Source organism: Amblyomma mixtum, chromosome 10, assembly GCF_055824585.1.
Source record: "Amblyomma mixtum isolate Tamu chromosome 10, ASM5582458v1, whole genome shotgun sequence".
Taxonomy (NCBI): domain Eukaryota; kingdom Metazoa; phylum Arthropoda; class Arachnida; order Ixodida; family Ixodidae; genus Amblyomma; species Amblyomma mixtum.
In genome coordinates this window covers 129,768,732-129,775,269 of record NC_143021.1, presented here as the reverse complement: position 1 = coordinate 129,775,269, position 6,538 = coordinate 129,768,732, and the positions used below count along the sequence as shown (strand labels likewise).

The 6,538-nt window shown below is 47.7% G+C and overlaps 1 pseudogene; it reads left to right on the top strand.

Moving 5' to 3' along the window:
* The first annotated feature begins 1,080 nt into the window (after nucleotides 1-1,080).
* On the top strand, nucleotides 1,081-4,142 carry LOC149326940 (uncharacterized; annotated as a pseudogene).
* Nucleotides 4,143-6,538: the final 2,396 nt, after the last annotated feature.

The window sequence follows — 6,538 nt, the reverse complement described above, 5'->3', positions numbered from 1 at the left end:
ACCGTGCTAGGTTCCTGGGATTCTGCATTAAGAAGAGTGTGACCCCCGCAGAAGTGAGTGCTTTGTTTGGTGCTGTTCCGCCGTCATGGGGTCGTGTGAAACGCGTTAGAAAACTCTTAAGATCTCATTTGTGGCGACAAATAAGGTTATACACCGACTGGCTACGAGCGGTATGTTTTGCGCGCTTCCGGGAATTGATGGCTGAGAGAAGGTTTCATCACCTCAGAAGTGAAGCTGCAAGAGTGACGGAAGTTAGGTCAGCGCTGTGTTAGTCCTTCTTTTCCTGCTTCTCTTCTTTGGCCGCGTGGCGTTGCGCAGGAAAACTACGAGTTTAAATCGAGCATACCAAGTAGCCCAAGAACTAAGTCTACTAAAGTGCACTAACACAAGAGAGAGGCAAACAAGAAAAACACAATTTGTCCACCGGGCATTGCGACAGTCCGACGACTAGAGTTTCACGACGATTCCGTCCCACAGAATGGCGCGCGCTGCATCGTTGAACCGCGGCGTCGAGCAGGCGCGCTCCACGGAAGCTTGAATGGTGGCTCCGACTAAACTGACAGCGGTCAACGCCCTTCTTATATAGGCTCGCTCCACGTCTGTCTGTTCTTCGCACCATGGCTGGCGCGCACATAAGCACAGCATCGGCCGTGCTGTCTCCTTCTCCTTCTCGCTCCGGGCGCGCATCTCTGATTGGTCAAAAGCAGGCAGTGGATTCCAGGAGCATCTGGAACTTTCTGGCGTGGCGCCGCCGCCGATGTGCGAGCGAAAAGGAGGAGGGCATGTCTCAGCCAGCGCTCTCTGGACTATCAGGACTGCTCACTCCTCCTGTCGCGGCTGCTGACGTCTGTCAGTTTTGACCGACGCTTTCCGTCGCGCGGAGGTGCCCACGCCGTTCTCGAGAGTAGGATTTGCTAAGCCTGACGAGACCTGTCGCGGCATGCTGGTGTTTCTATTCTCAACCGGTTCTGTTCGCGACTGGAGAAGACGTGCTTTTCTGTGTCTCTGAACTGCTGTGTTGTGATATGAAGCGTTTCACTCGCTGAATGTTCGCGTAGTGTACGCCTGCAAACTCTCCTAATGGGGCGATACTGCGTGCCCAACTGTCGCGGCAATTACGACAATGGGCCGAAGGTTCGAGTGTTCTCGTTCCCAGAGGATGATCGAAGAGCAAAGTGGGAGCGGGCTGTTCGTCGCGATGACGTCGATATCCGTTCTCTCCGTGATCCGAAGGTATGTGTACGTTTATACTACGTAATTTGAGTCTCTCCAAAAGCACCACCTCCAGCATGTCCGGTTCTTGCTCTACAATAATGATCTCTTGTGCGCTTTTGACTTGCCAGCCAGCGTAAGCCCTGACATTGTAACGGCTGTTATTGTAGGCAAGTTTCTGTTCTGAAATGTTCGCTTCGACTGCGGCGCTTTGTGGTGATGAGATACGCTATTTTTATAACGCCGTGCGCATGCCTTGAAGGATGTTTTTTTCCAGATGTGAAAATAATGGTCTTTTGTGTGTTTTTTACTTGCCAGCCAGTAAGACCCGATATTTCACGGGTGTTTATTTGTGTTCTGGAACGTTATAAGATCGCGCAAGTCATGAGTGATGTCGTTCTTTCCAGGAACGCCAGGACGTATTATCAGTTAACGCGCACGCTCGAAGTGATCTGTAGATTGTTGTCGAATGTATTTGCTGGTCAGCGCGCTTCATTGAGAATTTTGTAGCTTTCCTTTTTATTTTGTGGCTTAGTAAATGAGGCGGATGTGGAGCACGAAGCCTGTAATATACCGTTTATTTTTTGTGAATAGTTTGCAGGTGTGCGAGCTCCATTTCAAGGCGGAGTACTTAAGGACGACTACCACGTACACCGATCCAAGAACCGGCAGGACAGTAGAAGCTCTCATGCGCGCTACTCGGCTTACATTCGACGCAGTGCCGACAATTTTTCCTAATGCACCTGCTTATTTGAGCGAATGCGCACCAGTGCGCCAGCAGCCAGAGGCAAACAGGAAACGTCACGAAGCATCGCATCTAGAGGAAGCTATTCGGCAGTCCATTTGATCGCACGAAGAACAAGAGCGTCAAAATGAGCTGCAGTCATATGAAGACTTTGTATCGGGCCTACAAAGCCTCGACCTCTCCACCTTCTGGACTTCAGTAAAAGCAGAGCATGCTGTTCTCTTTGTTCACATAGAGGGTGAAGACCCACCAGACGTCCAAGGATCTGTGATTGTTAGTAAGAACATGAAGGTTACGGCCTTCTGGAGGAAAGTGAAAGTGCCTGTGAAGGACCTGCTCATACCGTGTATACTGGACGATCTGCGCTGCCTTCAGACTGCACTAGACAGTATGAGAAGTTTCAAGGCTCCAGACGTTTGCGACAAGGATGAAAAAGTGAAGGCAAGTTTCAGCTTGCTTTTCTCTTTGCTGGACAGCCTTAGGTGTGACGATCTTTTGCCGCAAGAGAAAAAAGAAGCGCTCGGCTTTATAAAAGAGCAACTTGACCTATTGCACAAGAAGGAGCATTCCGCACGGTACTCTGCTGAGCTTTTAATATTTTCCAGTATTCTTTACACTGTTTCCTCACACGCTCACCGATTCGTTCGCAGTGCTGGCAAGTTAGCACTACCACATCGATCTGCACTCATGCGAATCTGTTCTCAATATAACGTCAACCCTGGAAATGAGCAGGACGATGAAGGGATTTTACGTTAGGTGAAGAAGCGATCAAGCCTTCTGAAACCGCATGAAAAGATCGTCACTATAATGATGGACGAGATCCATATTCAGCCGTACTTCGAATACAAAGGTGGATCAGTGACCGGGGCAGCTTCTAATTCTTGCGAAGCGGCCAAAACTGCGCATGGTTTTATGACCAGTCCTTGCTATCAGCCCACAAGGATGTCGCGCACATTCTGCCAGTATCTAACATTGACGCAGCCCAATTGCATGCAGTCCTAAGAAAGACAGTTTTGTAGCTAGAGAATGCAGGGCTTACTGTCATCGCAGTAATAACAGATAATAATTCCATAAACAGAAAAGTGCTGTCCTTGTTTTCTAAAATTCGGACAGTTGACATTGTGTACCCTCACCCAGTAGACTAATCAAGACCCCTTTTTTATGTAGTTGACCCAGTCCATCTTCTGAAGTGCATAAGAAACAACTGGTTAAACCAGAAAAATCCAGGAACGTGTATCTTCTACCCGTATTTCCTAGCACATCTTCGTTAGTTCGGGTTAATGGAGCGTCTTCCAAAGCTCTTCGAGACATGCACGCTTCGGAGCAACACAGCGTCTCAAAGTTTGGTTATGGATTGAGCTACAAAGCACTGCATTAATCCAACATTGAGCGCCAGAATGGGAAGCTTGTTTTAAAGGTTTTTACTTCATTTGTGGTGGAGGCTCTAAATATGCGCGGAGACGAACTTAATTTGAACTACGCCGCAGGGACAGCGCATTTCATTGACCTAATACTGAAGTGGTGGCATATTGTCAACGTGAAAAGCCCCTCAAAGGCCGGCGCCTACGAGATCCGCTCCAGGATCCAGTAAAGAGTTTGGCTGACAAGCAGATAGAATTTCTTAATAAATTCGTGGATTGGTTGGACACATGGCGAGACATCAGGATAGATACAGGCGCACTAACCACTGAAACACACGCAGCGCTGCGGCTGACTTGTTACTCGCTTGTCGAACTGTGCCGGTACTGCCTTGAAGAATTGAATTTGGACTACGTGTTGCTGGGAAAATTTCAGACCGACAGTCTGGAAGAAAGGTTCGGACAGTACCGTCGGCTGTCGGGAACGAATTATCATATCTCAATCCAACAAGTCTTTGAGTCAGAGAAAAAACTGAGGCAACAAGACAGTTTGGTTTTGCCAGATATGCAGGAAATGCAGAAGCCATGTTCTGAAACACTTGACGGAGCTCAGTTGACAGAGGAGTACGGCATAAAGGTGTCAGATCATGATATAAGAAATAAGGAATCCATTCTGCCGGTAATAACATACATCGCAGGCTTTTGCGCCCACGCCGCGTTAAAGAAGCTGCTCTGTCAGTATTGTGCCATGAATATTACGTCTGAGAACCGGGAAGTTCAACTTGAAAGGAATCTCCTAATCGAAAACCTCTCGAGAGGCGCTCTCAAGTTTCCTCAACCGGCTGTCGTTAATGCGGTTCTACACGCCCACATTGTCTTAGAGCAGCTTACCAACAAAGCGAATGCTGCACGTTTTCATGCAACACATAAACAGAGGGAGCTACTTATGGCTGTCACAAGACATCTTTGTGAAACAGAGGATTTTGATGTCTGTAACAATGGTCACTATCCTGACACTGTGCTGACGAACATACTTGTGGCAGCAGCAAACACTCTTCTGAAGAACTACGTTTCCATAAAGACTGATGTTCTGAAGAGTAGAAAAACGCCGATTCAACAAAGGAAATTGCAGAAGTTTGCAAAATGAGTATCAACAGTTTCCATGTGTTTTCCGGACACAGTGTGTATGTGCGTGTATGTGCCAAGCGTGTGTGTAAATAAAGACTCATTAAATTTACCTTTTTTATTTCGTTACTTTGTTGGGCCATCGAACTTTACTCTTATAAACCGGTCACACGTTCCACGGCGCACAATCTCTATTTTTAGTGGAATAATAAATTGCTGTACAGATAAATACAGGGATTTTGAAGCATTATGTATTAATTACATACACTGCCAATCAAAATGCAAAGGCAAAATAAAACTATTACACATGTGCACTTCGCCACGATCATTCCTTCTTGCGGCGGCTGAATTTCGATGAAGGCGAAATTCCAGAGGCCCGTGTGCTGTGCGATGTCAGTGCACGTTAAAGAACCCCAGGTGGTCGAAATTTCCGGAGCCTTTCACTACGGCGTGTCTCATAGCCTCAGTCGCTTTGGGACGTTAAACCCTAACAAATCAAACAAATCAAATCATTCCTTCTTTTCACGGGAAGCGATGATATGCGATTCACAGCCTGCCGCTTCCGCGCGGCTCGGTCAAGACACGTGACGTCACGGCGGTAGTGAGCAGGCCTGAAACTAGTTCTAGATGGCAGTGTCTCAGCCCACGCAAGGTTACGCGCTCTCCGCCGGTTTCGAGTAGAAGCATCTCCGACATTCTAGAAAAATTGACGGCAATCCCCCCGCGCGCCGCGTGGAGAGGTGGACGGGGCAGCACGCACGCAAGGCTAGTCGCTCACCGGGGTTTCCTTCTCGACTGTTTTACGACCCGCTATGGCGATATGCGTCTGCGCGGCGCTGTTTTTGTTCTTTTGTTTAAAAAATGTGGCGTGTTATGTGACAACCGTCAACTGGCGAGTCACGGGTACTGGTTCTAAGAAAACTCTTCACGACTTTACACTTCTACGGAATTTCACCGGAACCCTTCCAAGAGAGCCCAACATAGATCAGCCTTACCAACAAGCAGCGCACGTGGTGACGAAGAATGTGCGGTGCGGAGTCACACTGAACATCCTTCAGCCCATGGTTTCAAGAAACTGTGCTTCTTGGCTAGAATAGAAATAGAATGTCTTGTTGTCCCCCAAAGTCTCCCTGAGTCCCGTCATCCTCGTACCTCCTCCGGGCCCGGCCACGCTACCCGGATCCCAACAACGCTTTCCCTCGTGCAAATGACGCATTGACAGAATCTCAAAATCAAGGAAGTTAAGAAACGGTGAATAAGGAGCCGATGCACACCGAAAAATAAAAATGACCCATTCAGAAAATAAATGCCCCTATATTACAACAGAAATAATTTTTCCCCTAGACGACGTTTAAATTCCCTAGATCAAGAGAAAATCCCTACGGTTGGCAGCACTGACTGAAACGACGGTGGAAGGCGGAAAACGGCTGAGGTGGCCGGACAACGCTTACGCTTTCATTTTCCATCGCACAGCGCGGGAAGAGATTAACGTGTAAAACGTAAAATGGTGCCATCTTCTTCAATGTTGTATTCTGCGAATACATTATTAATGAGGCAAAACTCAGCTGGCGACTCTACAGGCCCAGCCGGCCCAGACAACGGCAAACAACATATTTAACACACGGTGTTAAATGGTACCCGTATCTTTGGCGGAGTACCGCAGCACACCAACTGCCAGCGCTCTCTCTGTGCAAGTCTCTGTGCAAGGCTCAACCTCGACATTTCGGAGAAGGACATTAGGGCATGCAAAACATCCACGCTCAGACCTTTCTGCAGTATAAAAACCCATAAAGAGGACTTTTCATACTCATCATAGAGAAAGAAACTTCGCAGCATCATGTGGCTAGATATCTACAGCCCCACTTGTCGAAGGTGTCGGGTAGCAGACCATTTCAAAGTTCAAGGCTGGAATGAAATCATAAAATTTTTGCAGAACGATTCGCCGGTCACCTGCATGTAAGTTACGTCCACGCTTCGTATGTCGTCTTTAAAGTGTGTCTGGTTTGTTTAAGTACAGCGTGGTTTTAACACTATGAACCACCAACTTGCCCCTGTAATTGTTCTCTTAGCTGTGTGGATGTATGCAGGCCTGGGTTTG